Source organism: Phalacrocorax carbo, unplaced genomic scaffold (genome assembly GCF_963921805.1).
Source record: "Phalacrocorax carbo unplaced genomic scaffold, bPhaCar2.1 SCAFFOLD_73, whole genome shotgun sequence".
Classification (NCBI taxonomy): Eukaryota; Metazoa; Chordata; class Aves; order Suliformes; family Phalacrocoracidae; genus Phalacrocorax; species Phalacrocorax carbo.
In genome coordinates, this window is record NW_026990539.1 from 285,151 (window position 1) to 306,239 (window position 21,089).

General features: G+C 49.4%; 1 long non-coding RNA gene across 1 annotated transcript; it reads left to right on the forward strand.

Moving 5' to 3' along the window:
- Nucleotides 1-9,527: 9,527 nt before the first annotated feature.
- Nucleotides 9,528-11,474, forward strand: LOC135311452 (uncharacterized). The gene is made up of 3 exons (XR_010371083.1): nucleotides 9,528-9,607; nucleotides 9,974-10,100; nucleotides 11,306-11,474. It is a non-coding gene; the product is annotated as an uncharacterized LOC135311452 (long non-coding RNA).
- Nucleotides 11,475-21,089: the final 9,615 nt, after the last annotated feature.

Below are 21,089 nucleotides of genomic sequence, written 5' to 3' on the forward strand. Positions count from 1 at the left end.
AGCGTTAAAAGAGGGGTTTGGACTTTGGAAGTGTGGCTTTGGGTGTTAAAAATGAGGCTTTGAGTGTTAAAAGGGGACTTTGGACCCTAAAAGTGAGGTTTGTGGTCCTAACTATAGGGCTTGAGGTTAAAATAGGGGTCTGGACAATAAAAGGGAGGCTTTGGAACTTAAAAATGAGGGTTTGTCCCTAAAAAGGAAGGGTTTGGATCCTAAAAGTGAGGGTTTGGGATTCAAATTAATGCTTTGAGCCCTAAAGGATGGTTTTAGACCCTAAACGTGAGGCTTTTCAAAATATAAAAGAGGCTTTGACATTAAAAAAGACAGGTCTGGACCCTAACAGTGAGGGTTTGGGACATCTAAATGAGGCTTTGAGAGTTAAAAGAGGGGTTTGGACCCTGAAAGTGAGGGTTTGGCTGTTAAAGCCTCATTTTTAAGCTTTAAAACAGGGGTTTCAACCCTAAAAGTGAAGGTTTACGGTTCTAAGAATAAGGGTTTGAGTGGTAAAAGAAGGGTTTCGACAATGAAAGGGACGGTTTGGAACTTAAAACTGAGGCTTTGAGAGTTAAAAGAGGGGTTTTGACCCTGAAAGTGAAGCTTTTGGAGATAAAAGAAGGCTTTGAGTGTTAAAAGTCAGATTTAGACCCTAAACATGAGGTTTTGCGACATACAAATGAGGTTTGATAGTGAAAAAGACAGGTTTGGACCCTACCAGTGAGGGTTTGGGACCTCTAAATGAGGCTTTGCACGAGAAAACAGGGCTCTGGAAATGAAAAAATGAGGTTTTGGTACCTAAAAGTGAGGGTCTGGTACTTTCAAAATAGGCATTGAGCATTAAAAGAGGGGTTTGGACCCTGCAAGTGAGGGTTTGGGACCTGAAAGTGAGGCTTTGAGCTTTAAAACAGGGGTTTGGACCCTAAAAGTGAGGGCTTGGGACCTAAGAATGAGGGTTTGGACCCTAAAAAAGACACGTTTGGACCTGAAAAGTGAGGGTTTGGCACCTAAAAATGAGGCTTTATTCCTTGTTAGAGGGGTTTGGACCCTGAAAGTGAGGGTTTGGGACCTGAAACTGAGGCTTTGAACCTAAAAAAACGGAATGATAAAAATGACGGTTTGAGCATTAATAGGCTGGATTCAATGCTAAAAGGGAGGGTTTTATGTCCCAAGCCCCTCTTTCAACACTCAAAGCCTCATTTTTTAGTCCCAAACCCTCACTTTCACGGTCCAAAACCCTCCTTTTTAGGGACAAACCCTCATTTTTAACAGCCAAAGCCTGACTTTTATTGTCCAAACCCATCTTTTAACGCTCAAACCCTTATAGTTAGGACCGCAAACCTCACTTTTAGGGTCCAAACCCCTCCTTTTTTAGGGACAAACCCTCATTTTTAGGTCCCAAAGAATCACTTTAAAGCACCCAAAACCTCACTTTTAACATCACAGCCTTAATAGCTAGGAGAGTAAACCTCACTTTTAGGGTCCAAATCCCTGTTTTAAAGATCAAAGCCTCATTTTTAACAGCCAAAACCTCACTTTCAGGGTCCTAACCCCTCTTTCAACGCTCGGTGCCTCATTTAGAGGTCCTAAACCCTCACTGTTAGGGTCCAGACCTTTCTGTTTTACTGTCAAAGACTCGTATATTTGTTGCAAAGCCTCACACTGAGGATCTAAATCCATCCTTTAGGGCTCAAAGCATTATTTTTAGGTCCCCAACCCTCCCTTTTGGTCTCCAAACTTGCCTTTTTTAGCATCAAAGCCTCATTTTTATATCCCAAACCCTCACTTTTAGGACCCAAACCCCTCCTTTTTAGCATCCAAACCCTCATTTTTAAGTTCCAAAGCCTCCCTTTTATTGTCCAGACCCCTATTTTAACCTCAAAGCCTTATAGTTAGGACTGCAAACCTCACTTTTAGGGTCCAAATCCCTCTTTTAAAGCTCAAAGCCTCATTTGTAAGAGCCAAACCCTCACTTTCAGGGTCCAAAGCCCCATTTTTACACCCAAAGCCACACTTCCATCATTGAAACCCCTCTTTTAATGCTCAGTGCCTCCTCTTTCGGTCCCAAACCCTCACTTTTAGCATCAACTCTGGTCCTTTAAGGCACAAACCATCAGTTTTTCTTTCCAAAACCTCACGTTTTAGAGTCCGAATCCCTTGTTTAAGGCTAAAAGCCTCATCTTTAGGTACGAAACCCTCACTTTCAGGGTCCAAACCCCTCTGTTAAGGAACAAAGCCTCAGTTTTAAATTCCACATCTTCAGTTTTAGGGTCCAAACACCTACTTTTAAGTAGGTGTTCAAAAGCTTTTCAAACTTTTGAAAAGCAGGAACGGGTTCGGTTCTATACAGGACAGCGCTGCTCAGAAATGGACCCCAGTCCCTGCTGGCCTCAGCGACCCAGTGGCACACACTCCTGTTACCGGCTCATCTGGTGGCTGGCTGTACAGAAATGTGACCTTTTTTGCCGTGGCTGGGGGTGGTGATGGTGGTGTTGCTGGTGTTCTGTCTCAGCTCTATAATCCATAAAGGAACAGAGACTTTAAGGTGTATCATGTTACTGGTTTGACAGGACTTGCATGCTAGAGAAGAGTTGCTCAAGTGACTTGCTACTGTTACAGCCTCTTGCTAGAAGGAGCAAGAGGGAACAGGGAAGGGTGTAGAGGAGGACCGGAGCAGCCCCGTAGCTGGTGTGTGCCGCCAGCATCGCCCTCGTACAGCCGTCTCGCCAGCAAAACGCAGGAGGAGCAGAGCAGCTTATGGCCACTGCACGAAGCAGCTGCAGCGCAGGAAGGGGAATTTAACTGCGAGGCTGTGAGGCACAGCACGCGTGGTAGCCGAAGCCTCGCGGGAATCACGCGGAGATGTCAAGCTCTCTAAAGGACCCTGAGATATGAACAGCAAGAACTTAGCAATTGTTGACCTGGTATTTCTTGCAGACGGAAGCAGCTGACGGCTTCCTCTTTATTTGCTCCTAGTCCAGTCCTTGGGCAGATAGGCCAGACCTTGCAGCAGGGCATGCCTGCAGGAGAAAAACTGCTAAAGCCGCCTCTTTGTTGCTGCTCCTGTAACCAGAGCGATAGAATTAACCAGCCATAGATGTTGCTATACTCCTCGTACAGCCTTATCCAACTGGACGTTAAGTCTGGGGACATGGAGTATACCAATCAGTGTATTCTCTGATCTGCATTTTAGTCCCTCGGTAATCATTAATGTGAACGAAACAATAGACAATGTGCTTCTGTCAGATAAGGATGACAAAATGTGGTTTCGTGTAGCGGACTGAGAAAACTGGCCAGGACTGCCAAGATTAAGAGCCGAGTAGGTAAAAGGTAATTCCGACAGGGGCAGATCGCGACCACCGACTCACGGACCACCACCGACCCAAGTAACACCACCTACTCAAAAGAGAACAACAGAAGAGGATAACTGAGTCTGCGCAGTAATTTACATCCTGAACGAGCAAGTTTGTACCGATCGGTAGAAAGGACAATAATGAATATGTATGAATATGTAACTTTTTGATCTATAAATTGTATGGGAAAGGTGCGTAAGGTAGGCACGTTAGGAGGAGCGATCCCGCGTGCATCCGGCGCTGTGAATAAAGAATGCCTGCTCTTTAATACTAAATTGGTGTTAGAGAGCTGTTTCTGATTTTACCGCGTTTTTCGGTAACACTCCTACCAGTCTGTCACGATCCACTGTCGGGCTGAACAATTTGGCAGAGGTTAAACCCCCTTGCTTTCCAACCGACCTCAGGTAATTCTGGGAGGTTGGGGGCGGCTGGGCTTAACTTCTGACTGACTCCAACGTGTTGCCGTGGCCAGGTTCCTTCTACATTCTCGGGCACAGAACTAAGACTCAAAACGGCATCAAAGTGCCAAGTCCCTTCATTTGGCCAGCGACAGAGACGCGAGAGAAAAGCAGAGAAAGAGAGAAAAAAGGGAGAAAGGGGGGAGAGAGAAAACGAGAGCGACACGAGAGTGTTGCAATAGCTACCGCCGCGGGTCTGGGGCGGTCCGTCCTTCCGTGCGGTCCCTCCCTCCCTGCGGTCCGTCCCTCCGCGCGGTCCGTCCTTCCCCGCGGTCCGTCCTTCCCCGCGGTCCGTCCCTCCGTGCGGTCCCTCCCTCCGTGCGGTCCGTCCTTCCCCGCGGTCCGTCCTTCCACACGGTCCGTCCCTCTGTGCGGTCCGTCCCTCCGCGCGGTCCGTCCTTCCCCGCGGTCCGTCCTTCCACACGGTCCGTCCCTCCGCGCGGTCCGTCCTTCCGCGCGGTCCGTCCTTCCCCGCGGTCCGTCCCTCCGTGCGGTCCGTCCCTCCGTGCGGTCCCTCCCTCCGTGCGGTCCGTCCCTCCGTGCGGTCCGTCCCTCCACGTGGTCCGTCCTTCGGTGCGGTCCGTCCCTCCGCACTGTCCGTCCCTCCGTGCGGTCCGTCCCTCCGTGCGGTCCCTCCCTCCATGCGGTCAGTCCCTCCGTGCTGTCTGTCCCTCCGTGCGGTCCCTCCCTCCGTGCGGTCCGTCCTTCCCCGCGGTCCGTCCCTCCGTGCTGTCTGTCCCTCCGTGCTGTCTGTCCCTCCGTGCGGTCCGTCCCTCCGCGCGGTCCGTCCCTCCGTGCGGTCCGTCCCTCCATGCGGTCCGTCCCTCCGCGCGGTCCGTCCCTCCGTGCGGTCCCTCCCTCCGCGCCGACTGTGAGATTTGATTCTGCGCTTTTGAACAACTGAGGAGACGATAAGCAGTGAGTCACGTGTCTCTCTGATAATGTTTTCCTAGCGTAAGCTTACCTGGGGCTTGGGGCATGATATAATTCAATAGGCTGGAAAAGGAGAAAGAGGACAGTTACCCTTTTTCCTTGTGGTAAAGCTGCACTTGAGCCTGAGCTCTCAAGAAACACTGCTGAGTTTATTTCAGTAAAACTGAAATCGAGGGGTTCTAAGGCAGTGTTGCAAAGCCCTTCAGAATTCAAGGGACACCTGGAATTATAAACGTGAAACGTTCTTTTCTCCAGGTCATAGACGTTAAATAAGTCCATCAATCGCTCTCTGAGAGCTTGCTTGCATCTTTTTCTATATTTCAATATTGCTGGAAATTTTTTCAGTTTTCAAGTCCTTTAATGACGGTTCCCGGTTTTTAGTATTTCGTATAAAACCAAGATGTTGCTGCTGACCCCACCTATTGAATAGCTGCGTGTTTTAATTGCCCAAGCCTCTGGCTGAGTATTCATGCCATTGAACGTTACTCACTGAAGGTGTGTGCGTGAGGCGTGAATCCAACCTTCGTACCCAGGTGGCGAATAGGAGTTTCCCCAGGGACGGATCCAGAGCAGGGAATTAAGCTCTCACTCTGCACTGCGCTTTGGAGGAGGAGCGGGTTTGTGCCCCTTCTCCGAGTGGATGGTGAGCTGAGGGGTATTTCGCCCTTAGGGAACCTGAAGTTAAGCCAAAGAATGTCGAGTGAGTTCAAAACCCTGCCCAAGCCTTTGGAACATCCCGGCTCTAGTCACTGAGGCAAAGGAGTATTTTAGTTGAGCAACACTTATGCTGGGTAAAATGAGAGGGTGAGAGGCTTTTGCTGCTTCAGATACTCATGGAAATGTCATTTTAAACGTGGTTCTTCAGACGAGATAAGTCTGCACCTCTTTTCTTAGCAGGACAAAACTTCTGAGCCTGTTCCCAGAGATAGAAAGAGCAGAGGAATTCCGTGGAGTTCCATGGTGGAGGGGAAAGATCCCAACCCAAAGGGTGCCGTGCTGACAAGCAGTGGGAAATACGCGATGCCAGCTCTTCCTGCGTAAGTATGGAATGAATTGGACTGACCGAGCAGTGAACAAGAGAAACCACGCGCAGAAGTGTGAGTGGCGATGCAACCGCACTGGCCAGCGCCTGTAGTGACGGGGGAGGAAGCACTGTCATTGCGTCTTAATCTTAAAATCTGTGATACTGTCTCATGTTGCAGTAGGGTGGTCCCCGTGTTCGTGCCCCTGGAAGCTGGTTAAACCTGTGCTGTGCTAAGAACGTGTATTTCTGCAGAGCATTTTGGTGGTGTTTGTAGCGGAGTCGTTCTCTCGGATAGGTCATTTTGGTTCTGTTTGATGTTGCAAAGGCTCCTTGCAAAACGTAAGAAATTGCCGCTGGACTGAGATGTCCCCCCCCTCTGACTTCTATGAACTCCCGTGTGTGGAAGAGACGGAACTTTTCCTGTTGCTGTAAATTAAGAAAACACTCCTGTGTGCTGAGAGGAGCGGCTGTTTTAAACTGTGCTTGGTAGCACTTCTGTTTTGCTGCCATGGATCTCCTTCTGGAGAAGCTGTAACACAGGCTCCTTCCCTTTCTAAAATGTAATCACTCAGAGACGAACTTGATCGGAGACTAACTTGGTGCTGCGCCTGCAATGTACATTTGCCGCCTGGCAAAGGAGAGGTGGGATTCATTTCACCTGATTTCTAGCTGTCCAAAATTTATTTTTCTGGTCTGAGCTAATTTCTTGCTTGGTCAAAGGAAAGGGAGAGTTCTGCAGCAGGAAAATTGTTCCCCCCTCCCTCTTCTGGTCTTGTGGCTCTAGAAGAGTAGTTTAATCTGAAGGCCTATGTTTTAGAAGGCGAATGTGGAGTGAGAAGAATTCCACCTGTTCTCTTCCTTTGATAAAATCCAAAGCTTGGAAAAGTTTTCTTTGAGCCATCTTTAAACTTTTCTCTCCCACCAGGCCCTCTCCCCCTCCAGGGAAGCTTCTGTGCGAGGAAAGAAGGAAAAGCCTCCCTTTTTGCCAGAGGAGCCATCGCCCTCTTCTTCCTCCTCATCCTGCTCTGGTGATCCTAGTCCAGATGAGTTGTTGTGTCTCATTTGTGAAGATACAATGTCCGATGCCGCTGTTAGTGCCTGTTGTGGAAACAGTTCCTGTGACGGATGTAAGTGCAGCTCCCATGGTTGTTACTTCAAAACATCACACCTGATCTTCTGAAAGCAGAAAGAGGAGATCAGGGAATTACTTTGTCACCAGCTCTATTTAAGACTTAAGCAGAGCCTGAACAGGAAAGGACTTTTCTCACTTAAAGGGAAAAAAGGCAGGAAGCTTTTTTCCCTTTTTACGTATGTAGTTAAATCCTCTTGACAGGTGGAAGGAGGAGTTTGAGAAGAGAGCCTAACTGCGCAGGTGATCACAGTATTAGATATCGAACGCGTTTGGTTTGTCCGCAGCCCTTTCCCTCACACAAAATTATAGAGCCATCTCTGGTGCCTTCCTGTGGTCTGCAGCCAACGGGGAGCTGGGCATTTAATCCACACTCCTCTCCACGGGAGAGGTGGTTAAAAACTTCAGAGCTGTGCCGGTTGTAGCTGGGATAGAGTTAATGTCCTTCAGCGTCGCTGGCAGAGTGCTGAGGGCACACTGATGTTTCAGCTGCTGTTAAGTAGCGGCTCCGTGTCGCTAAGTAGCGCCTCTGCTAGTCAGGGGCCTCTCCAGCTTCCCGAGCTCTGCCCGACAGGTATGAGTGGCCGCGCCAGGGACCCCTCTGCCCGCCCAGCTCCATCAGGGGTGATGCCCAGGTGCGAGGGCAGAAGGAGGCCCCGAGCCGTGCGTCAGTCGGCCAGAGTGAGTCGGCCAGCGTCAGTCGGCCAGCATCGCCTGCCCGCACTCAGCTGGCTGGCGTCAGTCAGCGTCAGCGTCTGTTGTCGGGAGTCAGTCAGGACTTAATCCTGTCGGCACCGCTGACCCCCCGTCTGGGGTGTGGGGCTGAGCGCGGTGGTTCAAGTGCCGCCTTAGGCCCGTCAGTCAGGGTGGCTGTGTCAGCCTTGGCTGGCAGCTGTCACCTGCCTTTGGGCACACGGTGCCGTGTCCTGCTCTGCTGAGGGCGGCTCCTCATTCCCTGCCTGCTTCAGCTCGTTTTCCTGCTTCCACGTGCCTGGGCTTTGCTGGTTTAAGGCAGTGAAACGAACTTAATCAGGCTTCCCTTAACTTTGTGTCTTCTGCCTAGTGAGCCGTCGGACAGAGCTTTGGAGGAAGAATGGTGACAAGCCCCTGCTGGTGGGGTGGTGTTTTACTGGTGTGGAGGAGAGGATACTTCAGTTGGTGGGAGCGAGTCCCCAAACCCCGGGGCCTGTCGCGTGGGCTGCCAACGTTTCCGCAGCTCCCCTCGTCGGGCGGCTGTTTGCAAGGGGTGTGTTTGAGCACTGGGGGTTCAGCAGCCGCCGGGCCCTGGCCCTGGGCAGCCTGCTCTGGGGGACCCTGCCTGCGCAGGGGCTGGACCAGCTGCCCCCAGGGATTCCGGAAGGCCTTTCTCTCCCTTGTGACTCCGTGACTCTGGAACTGGTGCTGCGAGGGGCCAGCGCTGTGGGAGCGCTGGGAACGTTGTCTTCCCTGGGCTCTGCCTCTGTCGGGACGGCTGCGTGTGCGCTCTGCCCTGAGACACTCGGCGCCTGCGCCCGCCTGTCCAGGTACGCCAAGCAGTGTGCAACAGAGCACACTTTCAGGAGTGACCTGAGGAGCTTTTGCTAGCTTGGCCGCGTTGGAGAGGGACTGCAGCTCCTGCATGCAGGAATAGTCGTGTTGGAGAATAACCCTAGGAGGCAGCTGGGTAAAGGGGCTCTAGTGTCAAACGTTGATGTGTCTCGGGTTTGGGTTTGTTCATGTAAAGGGAAATGAAATCTGTGGTCTGCATCAGATACGGGATCGGGGCTGTTGGGGGCTGTATTTCTGGGGAAAATGTCACTGAGCCAGTCATGAATAGTAATTCAAAAAGCTCTATAATTGTGATCTTTCCCTGCTGTTCAACAAAGCGGATGCTGTTTTTCTCAACAGAGCATAGTTTTTCTTCCATTTCTTCTTCTTTGGCTTCTTCCCACTCTTTGTCCTCTTTCCTTAGACAATGTGACCCGAGCAGTGTCAGGCAATGGTGTCCCTTCTCTGACCACCAAGTAACGCTTCCCTGAGATCACTTTAGCTTCCACATCTGGCTGAGTGAAAGAATGACGCCCGTCAGCCTCAGCCTCCCTCCGTGCGAGAGTGAGCCTCTACGTGCACGAGGGAGTCCAGAGCTGACTGAGAGTGCCTTGGGTGCTGCCCTTTCTAAAAGCGAAGGGGTTTCTTGCAGCTCTCCTTGCAAAGTGAGTGTGTGGTTTGACACGTGCATGAGCTAGCAGGACGGCTTACGGCCACAGAATGGAGATGGGCAAATCCCCTCTCCTTCTCCCCGGTGCAGTGTCCTGCCTCCTTCCTTGTGCCAGCTTTTATGCTTGCTGGCTCTCTCTGCAACCCCGTTTCACTCTCTAAGCTGGTGGGAAACTCTCTGCTCTTGTGGGTGCGTTCCCTGTCTGCTTGGGGAGTTAATGTGGCTCCTAAGGAGCTCTAAACCGTGTGCAGGTCAGGGCAAGGGAAGGCACAGGGATACAGGAGCAGAAGGAAGGAGCAGATGGAGAGATGGGGGCAGCAGCAAGGCCTCTCTTTTGGTGGCACTGAAGTGAACCTGGTTTGTGACATCACGTCTGCAGCTGCGACTGACCGTATCTGTAGCTTTTCCTTCAGTAAGCCCGTAACATTGTTGGCCTTTGAATCTGACTTTCATGTACTACATGTCAGTCAACGGTGACATCCCAGAACACTGACTTGGCTGGATGTGATTCTGCTCAAACATGTAATTTCTCAGCTTGTTCTTTTTTATTTATTTTCTGGAGCTTTTTAATGCAAAACTCACTCTCTGACTCGTGCCGCCTTGCTTGACTTGACTCCAGTGTCTTGGGCTTTTTTCCCATGTTGTTTATCCTGTCAGTACCCCTGCGTCCCTTTTTGTTGGTGATCTCGTAGGCATCAGAAAAGCAAAGGATTCTGCTTTTGCTCTGCTGTGAGATCCAAACCTGTCCTGAGTGCCCTTTTGTTAAGGAAAAGAGCCGCAGGAGGTGGCCGGGAGATTATTCACGGCAAAGGGATGAAAGTTCTGTCAATCTCAAAAATGTCGATGGCTGTCAGGAGCCTCTTTTGGCATTGTCTTCTCTATTCACAGTGAAGAATGCGAGACCTCGCGGCTCAGGTAACGAGCAGCCTGCTGCAGTTTCCCGAGGTGACCATTCAGGCTCTTGGGGAAGATGAGCTCACCCGAGGGTCTGTGCTGCGTGGGCGGTTTTCCAGAGGTGAGCCTTTTCCTTGAAATTGGGTCTTGCTGTGAAGTTGTTACTGCCTGGAGGTGACCTGAGGCACGGGGTCACAGCATCAGCTGTGTCAGGTTGGTGCTGCTCAGGTGCGTCAGGTTTTGAGAGAACAGAAAGGATGAACTATGACAAAATGATGAAAAATGTTAACATTAAAACATTAGTAGAGTTAAACTTTGAAAGGACAACAGCCTGCGCCAGTCTTGAGCTATTAAAATAACACGGGCAAGTCAGTGAGCCCTCCTCAACTTCTAATGGAATGAAAGGCAGTTTTCAAAAAAGTCCTGGTGTGGTTTTGGGCTGTATTTATTGGTACCATCATAACATCCCGTGCAGAACTAGTTCTCCCACAGTGTTAGAGAGGCAACCCCCCCTGCTTTTTCTTTCCTAGCCTGACTAAAAACAGAAGGAAGAGGAAAGCCCTGTTGGGCGCTGCAGCCAGGTTTGCAGATATTTAATGGGACGCAGAGGAGTGTCCCGGGAGAGCTGCTGAGAGCGGCTGAGCAGATGAGGTAGCTGACTTTGTCGGTGATCTGAAGGTAGAGCCGGGGGCCTGCCTGGGTGTCCGGGCTTCTGCTGAGACCATGTAGAATCTCTCTGTGTGACTGTAAGTGCAGTAGTTGAGTTAATACTCCCTTTGTGTTGGAAGTAGTTCAGTGAAACTAAATGTGCTAACTTCTCTCTGTGATCAGCGCGTGTAAAAGTTGAAATTGGCTCCCGCAGTGCCCATTTTAAGGTAATTCCTTGTTGAAGTCCAAACCCCTGCCCAAAGTAGGCGTGTGTCGAGCAAAGTTAGTCAACTAGAAAAGAATTGGCTGAGATTTTGCCATATTTGAAGTATGCTTTAGGAGTTGTATTCTCATATGTATTTAGATGATTTCTAGCAAAACCAAGCTGAATATGGTATAAAGACTAGAGACCAATCTATTGTAATCTTTATCCCAAACAAGCAGAATTCTTCAGTGCAGGAATGACAAGTCCAAATGCAAAATCATAAGGTGGTTCATTTTACGATGCATTGGTTGAGGATTCAGTGGGTGATTTTCAATAATCGACCCGAATTCGGTAAGCCTCTCTTGCTCTGTGAGCTACTTCTGTTGAAGCAAAGGGGCAGTGATTGTGATTTTCCCGTTGTTTTCAACCCTCTCTTGGGAGTTTGCTTTAGCCAGCCTTTTCTCTTCTTCCAGGGAGAGATGGGCTGGCCTGGCTGGCGTGTGGCCCTCAGCTGGAGGTCGTGAGCGCTGTGACGGGAGAGCGGCTCTCTGCACACCGTTTCAGTGGAGCCCGTGAGCAGCCTCCCACCATCCGCGTGGTGAAGGAGGTTTCCTGGCAGACGGGAACGGGGCTGCTGGTTGGCTTGAGAGAAGCAGAGGGAAGTGTTCTCTGCCTGTACGACCTTGGAACATCGAGCGTGGTTACAGCAGTAGTTCTGCCAGGAAGGGTAGGTGCTTTTTAATGGGGGAAACGTTGTCAGGTGCTGCATAACGCTGTTTCAGGAGCAGCTTTGGAGCGTCTCTTTGCTAGGACGTCCATTTTCTCTATTGTGTCATCATACTGTCACTGCAGAGTGTCCAGTCGAGAGCACCTTGATGTGAAAGCGTGGGGTTAACGGTACCGTTATCCTTTGAGTTTGCTGAGAGTCAAACAAGTTTTCTGGTTTTGCAGTAGAGCACGTTGTTACCTCATTCTCCACTTTGACAAAAAGGCCTGGAAAACTACCTTTTTTTTTTAGCCAGAGTGACAAAGAACTCGTCCTCACCCTGCCTTTCAAGTGTTGGTAACATACATGTCCTGAATGGTTCATTATGTCAGAAATACTGTCTTTAAAACATCTCAGACTTCCATGGCTGTGCTGTAGCTGACTTCGGCACATTCCCAGGAGTCTCGGACTAGCAAGCAGGTGACTTTAGAGCAAAGCACATTTTTCTGTTGACTTAGGATGGGAAAAAACAGGCTTCACTGCGTTACCTGGCAGGTGGTTACAGACTGACTTTCAGCCTGAAGCCCTTGAACCTCTGCTTATTGCATATGGTGCTTGTGCCGGTGGGATACTCTGGTGTAATGTTGCTAATTTTCCCTGCCTTCTCTAACCCATAAATTCAAATGACGTCCTTTCCCCTCGGCTCCTTAGAATCTGCGACAGATATATACTTCCGTATTACTCAGCTTTCCAGAGCGTGGTTTGGTTTGACTTGCTAGAATCCAGGCGGGGTTTGTTTGTCTGTAGCGCTACAGTGTGACTGCTGGCAGTGAGCATTTGTGGGGTGGTGATTTCTAACGAGCTGAGCTGGGTTGGTGCTCCGCTGTGTGGGTTTGCCGATCATCCTGATAAATCTCAGCGTTTGAGATGGAAAGGCAAGCTGTGTGCTGACATAGACGTGCAGTCATTCAGACTTGTCAAAGCAAATCTGAATTGAAAACATTAACGGTATTAAATTGGTTTATAAGGGTTGCATGTTTCAGAGCTCTGGAATGGTATTTTCCCCACTCTTGCTGGTTTGTGTGAGGCAGAAGGGCAGCATGCAGAGTCAGGGAGCTGAGACAGGATTTCTGCGTTCGTTCCCAGAAGGAGCTGGCAGCAGTGTAGGAGAGTGTGCAAAGCCAGTGGCTGGTGCCGTGGGAAAACAGGCAGTTCCAGGAGCTTCTACAGGGAAAACTGAAGCGTTAAAACTGGGAAGCTGTATGCAAAAGTGGAAAAGGTGGATTTGGGGCCAGTTGTACAACAACAAAACGAGACCTTAAAAGAAAAAGAAGTTAACAGCAACACGGGAACTTTGGCTGATTCCGCAGCACGATATGTGCAGTGTTTCTGCTTTCCTCCTGAGAGTCATCAAGGCTTGGAGCAGCAAGAATTCGAATAATCAACGCACTTTTGGTGGTGCTTTGAGTAGCTGAGATGATTGGAGATTTCATCTGATTTCCAGGAAGTGTGAAACAATATAAAGTTGTCTGAAATACTGCGGGCACTTCTAGGAGTAGAATTCTTGTGGCCCAGGGGAAAGGTAAATTCTGTAGCAGATTGCCAGGCAGCGCAGTCACGGCAAGTGCTTGATACGGGAGAGGAGAGAACTTTGGGGCTTCGAGGTTTGGTCAATTTTTCCCCACCTCTGGGGAGAAAACCCAATATATATAAAAAAAAGGACTCCTTGTGGTGCTCACTGCTCTGTTCCGTTGTCGTGTAACAGGTTGCTGTTGATGTAAAGCTCCCTGGTGTCACTGTGTGACATTATGCAAGGAGGCTGAAGGGCAGCCCGTGTTCTTTTGTTGTGGAGCCTTAGTGCAGGAGCCCTCACGTGCTGGTGTCTCTGCTGGAGCCGTCAGGGCTGTCCCGGGAGGGGCTGCAGGTGCGGAAAGGTCTGTCTCCATCAGGGCCTTGTACTAAAGCTGCTGGCAGGCGGCTCCGCGTGTTACAGAGCAGCGTGCGCTTCTCCTCAGCCGGAGCTGGCTTTTGGCGAACCAGCTGCTGGGCTTTTTGCCGCTGTTTCGGCACTGAAAACTTTTCTGCTTTCCCTGGTTGCTCTGTTGATTCTAAATGAGGACTGGTGTAGCTTTCCCTAAGCTGGTATCTCCCTTCCGCTCTCTGTAACAATACTCCCTTGCCGCGGCAGCGGTGTGTCTCCCCTGCAACTTGGCCGCTGCCGCGTCTGACTGAGAGCCGAGATTTGCCCTAGTACCTGTTTGGCAAAGAAGGCGTGGGCTGTATCCCAGTGCTGACGGGCTGGGGGCCGTGGGAGAGCGAGAGTGAGTTTGGTCTTTCTTACTCCAGTCCCTTAAATACGGTCAAGTTTCTTGCATTTAACGGATTTTCTGTGTTGTCTTCGAGTTAATGGTTTCTAAGTGGAAAATGGAACTTGGTAAGCTGTGATAACAGACTGCACCATTGCAGTTGGAGTGAGCTCAGCGAAATCCCTGCAGGAAACCCCGTAAACGGAAGGCAGTAACGGATTTTTGTACAGGACATTTTTGGGGGTTGGTTGGTTGGTTTGTTTTGTCTGGATATAATTGGGATCAATGCTGTGTTTTTAAGTCTGAGAACCCTGTGTTTACTTTCTTGCTTCTGATGGGCTGATTCTGGCTTCACTTTTGAGTGATTTCTCTCAAAGCTTGTCAAAGAGCTGAAATACTAACTTGTAGTTTTCCTGTAGGTAACTGCTGTAGAGCCCATAACTAACCCCGGAGGAGCCAGCGCGAGGCCTTGGCACCTGCACCGGGCTCTGCAAGGGTTTTGTGGCGTGGCAGCGGTGGCGACAGATGTTGGTCATCTGCTTGTGGTGGACCTTGGTTTGGATGATCTCTCTTGCAGTCAGAGGGAGAATGAACCATCGGGTGAGCTTGCGGTTTCTAAACTTGAACGGAAAAGTAAGAAAACTTGTGTCTTTTAAATCAACAACACGCATCCCACTTTGAAGCTACTGCTGTGCAGACGTTTATGACTGCTGATGACAGGTGGCGGTTTGACATCGTCTGGCCCTGAAAGGATTAAAAATGGGAGTGGCTTCATACTCCTCCTAAGGTTACAAATACCCCCTCCCACCAGGGTCCCTCTGTCACGGTGATTCTCACCAGTGAGGGGTAGGAATCTGACCATCCGAGGCGGTGCAGCTGCCTGACAGGAAGGTGTGTCGGACGTGCCCTGTTTCCTGGGAATGTTCTTCTGCTTCTGTTCATTGACTCGGGGCAAAGTTGAGGCTTGTTTTTTAAAGTAAATATGCCTTACCAAAATCCCTGCATTTCACCAAACGGAACCTGTACTTGGTGTACTCGGATTGCATACGCTGTTTTTGCTCTTACAAGAGTGGCCTCGGGAGCTGGTGTCACTTCAAGTAGCTTCACCGTGAGGCCCAAACTGCTGATGTGCAGAGCCCAGGAAGAATTTGTCTATGGAGGTTTTGCTTTCACCTGGTTTTGAAATAGGAGCGAGGATACCTGTCCAGTCAGAGAGTTCCTGTGTGCTCTGAATGCGTACAAAATGGGAAGAGCAGACAAAGTATTGCATCAATGGGTATTTTGCCGGGGACGGTAGAATTAGATCATCCATGTTGTCACGTCAGTGTTTCAAATGCAACCTGAATGGCCTAACGCATTCCTTTATTGTGTGGTTTTGTGCGTGCAGGTCTGACAGTTGTCACTAGAGCTGCTGCTGGCGTTTCACAAGGAAGAGCAACCGTGAGCAGAGCAGGGAGACATCTCTACTTTCAGTTACAGTGTCCTTCAGGAACAGCGCTCTCGACCCTGTGCTACATCAGCAGAAGCAACCAGCTCGCCATGGGTTTTTCCGACGGCTCCCTGTCACTGTGGAATATGAAAACTCTGCAGCGGGAGTAAGTCGGCCTTTGCACTTGGTCACGCCTGGAGGTGCAGGGCTCTCAAGGCTCTGCTTGAGGAGGAAGTCTGTTAATTTAAAGAGCCCTTTTTCAGGGAGGGAAATGTGGAGTGTAATCTTGGCCTGTTTAGGAATCCCCTTCTGAAGTAACCATTGAGCCATACCTGGATTCAGTGGGCCGCCTTCTCCCCAGCGGGCTGGGATTGTTCTCCTTATTGTGCCCGTGGGCTGAGGAACTGCGGAAAGCTCCCTTCTCTGGGTTCTGTCAAGCAGTCAGGGTGTGAGAGAGCTGCTTTCCATAAGGCAGTTTGTTCCACCAGCAGTATTCAGTGACAGCAGGAGTTGTGTGTGTTTCAATGAAAGAGATTGTAGACATTATTTCTCAGAAGCAGCTCCTGCAATGAGGGCACCCATTGAAAGGCTGAAGTATGTTAATGATGGGATTGTGGTGATCATATTCTTTAAAGCGTCCCGGTTGAAAGGAGTGAGACGTGAAGGATCAAGAGCTGATCTGTGGCTGAAAAGACATTCTCTCCCACATTTCAGCCTCGAGCAAAAGAGGGGACTGACCCATGCCAAGGCAGCGATGCATGGGAATGAAAGTCTGCTTGGAACACTTGGAGGGGGAATAAGGGTCATGTCAAGGGATAAGCAACAGAGAAATGAGGGAGATGATTTCAGCTCTGCCAAAGAGCAATCCCCCCTGGAATATCTGACCCAATTCAGATAGGGATTCACTTAAGCAAATCTGCAGTGACTCACCGGGAACTATTGGCGGCATGAATAGAGAGTGGAGGGATAGTGAGGCGGCAAGAATAGATTGTGAAGGTGCAAAGAAGGTTCAGAAGTCTGGAGGAGAAAGGCTTTAGATAGTCCAAGTAAAGAAACAAGACACTACTGGTGTTTGGCGCTGTTTTCAGCTTGTGCAGAAGAGAGGCTGCATTTTCAGTTCAATATTGAAGCAGGCGACAAGAGTAGGAAGAATCTTTTGCCTGGCAGCTGAAGGAATCTTTCATGTTCCTGCTCCGCAGGCAGGGGAGGAGATAAAGCCAGGTTATTGCCCGTGATGGACAGTAATTTCCTCACCTCGTGGCTGTTGCATCAAAAGCAGTCGCTCCCGTGACTCCCTTGTTTGAGACGGGAGTGGGACCTTCTGTGCCTTGAGGAGAAGCACGTCAGGGGCTCTTTGCTCAGAAGATGCTTCTCCCCTTCTACAAACAGGCAGGGCCACCAGGCTCACCTGCTTTCTGTTTTTGTTAACCCTGCAGGCACCACTGTCAGCTTGAAGGAGGAAGGATTCCTGTCTGCGCCGTTACTTTTCAAGAGCCTGAGCACGATCCTCGCAACTGCTGCTACTTGTGGGCTGTTCAGTCGACGCAAGAAAGGTGAATAAAAGCTTACTATCGGCCACTGATTATTTTTTTTTTTGAGCATTTGTTCACCTAGAGTTGACCCACGTGTATTTGTTTTGTTGAATTAGCCGTGCAGGAGATTCTCTCCGGTATGGAAGGGGCTGACGGTGCGATTTGTACAGGATGTAACAGGGATGGAGAGGGACCTACTAGTTCCTCCCTGCTGAAAGGCAGCAAAGCGACAGTGGCTCGATTTCTGTGCTGGCATTCTTCAATGGCTTCCTTTGTTTCCTGATGACTGCTTCATGATTTGCCTGATATTCACACCGTGGTATGAAAATACCATGGAGCGCAGTGGAGGCTGCAGCTCCAGAGCACTGACGGTGCGGATCCACCAGCCTGCTGCCCCTAAAGGAGGAGGTGACAGCATGGCCGGTTCCCTGGTGCCAGCCTGAGCCTTGGTGAGCCAGCTCAGCTCGGCTGGCAGGGAAGGTGCTCAGCAGCCAAGTCGGTGGTTTCCTGCTGGGCTAATGACTGAAAGGAGGGTGTGGAAGGTGCCGTGTGTGCAGGGGAGGGACTGGAGCTTTGGTGGGAAGGGAAGGGGAGAAAGATCTGCCCCTCTCGGCATCAGCAAGCTATTTACTCAGCTCGGCTGCTCATGGAGTGGCAATCTTTTTCAGTTTGACTGTAAAGCAGTTTTGATTGCGAGCTCTTCAATGCCAAGAACTGTTCCCAACCATTTTTACTCCACAGAACATCTTGAAGCTTCCAGATTGTATGGGTAGCCTTTGCCCCAGAAGCTGTTAGTGTCCAAATTTCCTCCTTTGTGGTTTAGCGGCTAAATGTGACCAATTGTCATGCTTTGGGAAGGGCTGTTTTTCTTTTCAGTGAGACAGTGCTATTCAGGAAACCTCAGCCTAGACCTAAGGAAAGGGTAACGAGGACTATAAAGCAGCTTTGTAACCAAATGTCATCATTTGTACCTTTTCCAGTGAAGGCGATGCCGTGAGTTTACATCTGTTGCAGTTAGCGTTCGCAGACAGGAGGCCCTTGGCTTCAGGACAAGTCATGTACGAGGTAAGACGTGCACGTCCGTGAAAGGATGGAAAGAGTCCTTTTCCCTAAGGGAGTATCAGTGAAGTTGGCAGGGGGAATATTGACCATGACAATTCAGAGATGACTTAAAAAGAAAGAATCTTTTGCTGAGTCTTCCCGGGCACGGCCTTTGTCCATACTTTTTGAAAAGAAGTCGTACAATTTCATACCGCCGTGTCGTGTGTTCCAGCCAGGGCCGCCTGCAAAGAGCCCGTATAAATTCAGTTCCCGAAGAGGCAGCAGCTTTTACAAATAAAATGATTCTTCATTTAAACACCAAGTGAATGGCCTGTAGGAAGAGAAGACAGGGCTTTGAGTAGCTCTGTTTAACCAAACTGCAGAGTTGAATAAGGTTCTGTCTGTCTCCCTTCCTTAAAACACGGGCGTACAGCTTTATTCTGTTCCGGTCTTCAGGTTTAAATTCTTGTTTTCCCTTTGAGCTCTGTCAGCAGGACTTCACATGACGCTCACCTGCAGGGTCTCTTCGGTGCTGGTCCTGAAACTTAGTAGCTCTAAAGAGAACTCTTTCTACTTTTTGGCTGCGTTACCTACGAACTCTGCTCTTGAAGCCAGCAAAATAGGCAAATACAGTAAAGAGTGGTCTGATTTGGTCAAAAAAGTATATGTAAATTTTTAGAAGTGGCTCCAAAGAGGTTGTGTTTAAAATAGAGATGAACTAGCCTTACCTCTCTGTTATCTAACAGATAGAAGACGCGTTTTTAGAACGTATTATTTTATTCAGTGTTATGCCTGAAACCCTTGCAAAATCTTTTGGATGGGAAAGTAATCTTAATTCAGAGCATGTCTTTCCTGTTGAGGTGCGGTAGGAGAGGATCTGTGCTCTACAGCCTTGATATTTATTAGTAGGATTTCCTAGAATGGTTAAGAGAAAGTTTGCCTGTTCTCAGAGTAGGTGAGTTACATGTAACATATCAGGTCATACGAGAATGGATTGTCTCACGCCAGTTCCTTCTAGAGCTCGGAAACTTTAGGAAACTTGGGTAGAATGAGGTACAATCAATTTTTTTATTTTCTGGTAGGTTTTTGGAGATTTTTAGCTGCTTAGCTTTTGGTTTTGTTTGGTTGGTTTTTAATTGTAGAGCTGCTCTTTGTCCACAATCCACACACCCATGTGTTGTAGGGTAGAGCATTTGACCAAGTGCTGTATTTGGAAAGACAGTATTTCAGCCAATGCTTGCTTAGCAAATGGTGGTCTCAGAGGTTCCACACAATCCTGCTGGAGTTTCTGTAGGTCTCAAAGTAGTTGGCTGACTCTGTAGGAATTTGTGATCCTAAACGCCTTGCCCACGTGCATGCCATGTCCGCCGGGTTGTTTTGCTGTTGGCTGCACTTGGTGAAGGCAGGGAGGCATATTTCACCCTTTAGTCCCTGAGGAGGCGAGAGGAGGAGCTGGCAGGAGCTGACGTGGTTTGAGAGAAGGCTGTGACTCAGTAAGACGTTCTCATGGCTACTCCCGAGGGATGGGCATTCACTCTAGCGGTGTGTGCCTATAGATAATGCCTCGCAAGAGAGCTTTGGCTGCTGGAAGGCCATGACTCCTCTAACTTCATCAGTTCTGTGATCAAGTCATGGAGCAAAGCGCTTTGCATGCCTATGTATGGCATTATTTCAGATCTCTCTTTCTAGATAAATACGTAGGTTTGTGAAGAAACCGGGATGGTGCAAGGAATTCTGCAAAACACATTTAGAACCAGTAATGCGAGGGAAATGCTCAGTTCTGAAAATGTGCAAAGCTTTTACGGCCAAACTTACCCGTTACGGTTTGACACTCAGTTCTCTTGCTTGTCAGCTGTAGTTTCTCTTTGCCATCAGATTAAGCGCCTGGGAGAGATACAGTACAATATGCAGGTTCTATTAGACATGGACATTCTTTCCTACTGAGGTGTAATGTCTGCTTTTCTCTCAGAATGACCTTTCTCTCGCCTGTGATTTTTTCCGCAGGGTTTGGCATCCTGTGTTGAAAAGTACAGTTTGGATCTGACGGGTGGAGCCTTTCCCTTGAGAGGGCAGGGCAGCAAGGCCAAACTACTCAGCTGTCAGGCTGTAGAAATCTTTCCCAACTGCATTGACAGAGAAGGCAGCGTTGATGAAGGTTTGTTCCTGATGCCCGTCTTTGGTTGTTCTAAACTAGATGGTTTTGGCATCCAAGCAGTGAATGCTGTTCCATACCCACAGCCTGAAAGTCTTCAGTATCTGTATAGACTAACTTCTTGGGCTTATTTCAAAGGAAAAACTGGGTGCTTAGGTTCTGTGGGACTTGTTAAAATAAACCCTATTTTTCCCTTCAATGCTTGCTGACATGCTGTAGCGATGTATGGTGGGGTCACCTCTATAACACCTGTCAGTCATTTTATTCCTCCAGCTCTCATCTTTGAACAGTAGGATCATCCCCTCCATTGCTTAGGAATGTTCCCTCAACTTTCTTTTTTCCCCTCTTCCAACCTATGCCTGCACCTGCATCCAGCTGGCGGCCGGTCACGAGTGCTGTTCCCCAGGGCTCGGTCCTGGGGCCAGATCTGTTTGATACCTTCCCCAACCACCTGGATGAGCCGGCAGTGTGCCCGCGTGGCCAGGAAGGCCACCAGCATCCTGGCTTGTATGAGAGAGAGTGTGGCCAGCAGGAGTAGGGCAGTGATCGTCCCCCCCTACTCGGCGGTGCTGAGGCTGCACCTCGAATCCTGTGTTCAGTTTTGGGCCCCTCACTACGAGAAAGATACTGAGGCGCTGAGTGTGTCCAAAGAAGGGCAGCGAAGCTGGTGAAGGGTCTAGAGCACAAGGTTTAGTTGGGATCTTAGGGAAAATTTCTTCACAGAAAGGGTTGCGAAGCAGTGGAACAGGCTGCCCAGGGAAGTGGTGGCGTCACCATCCCTGGAGGGAGTTAAAAGACGTGCAGACGTGGCGCTGTGGGACAGGGTTTAGTGGTGGGCTTGGCAGTATGAGGTTTACAGTTGGGCTCGATGATCTTAAGGGCCTTTTCCAACCTAAATGATTCTACGAGTCTATGATCTGCCTGTGCACTTTGCCCTCTCTGTGTCTAATAGGTTCCTACACCTACAAGCTCTTAAAGCAAGAGCTTCTGGCTTCCCTTGTCCGGATCGACAGTTAAAACTCCTCTGGTGTCTTTCATTACCTTGCAATAATGAGATGTGCATCTCTGGGTTTGCACATCCAGTGATGCTC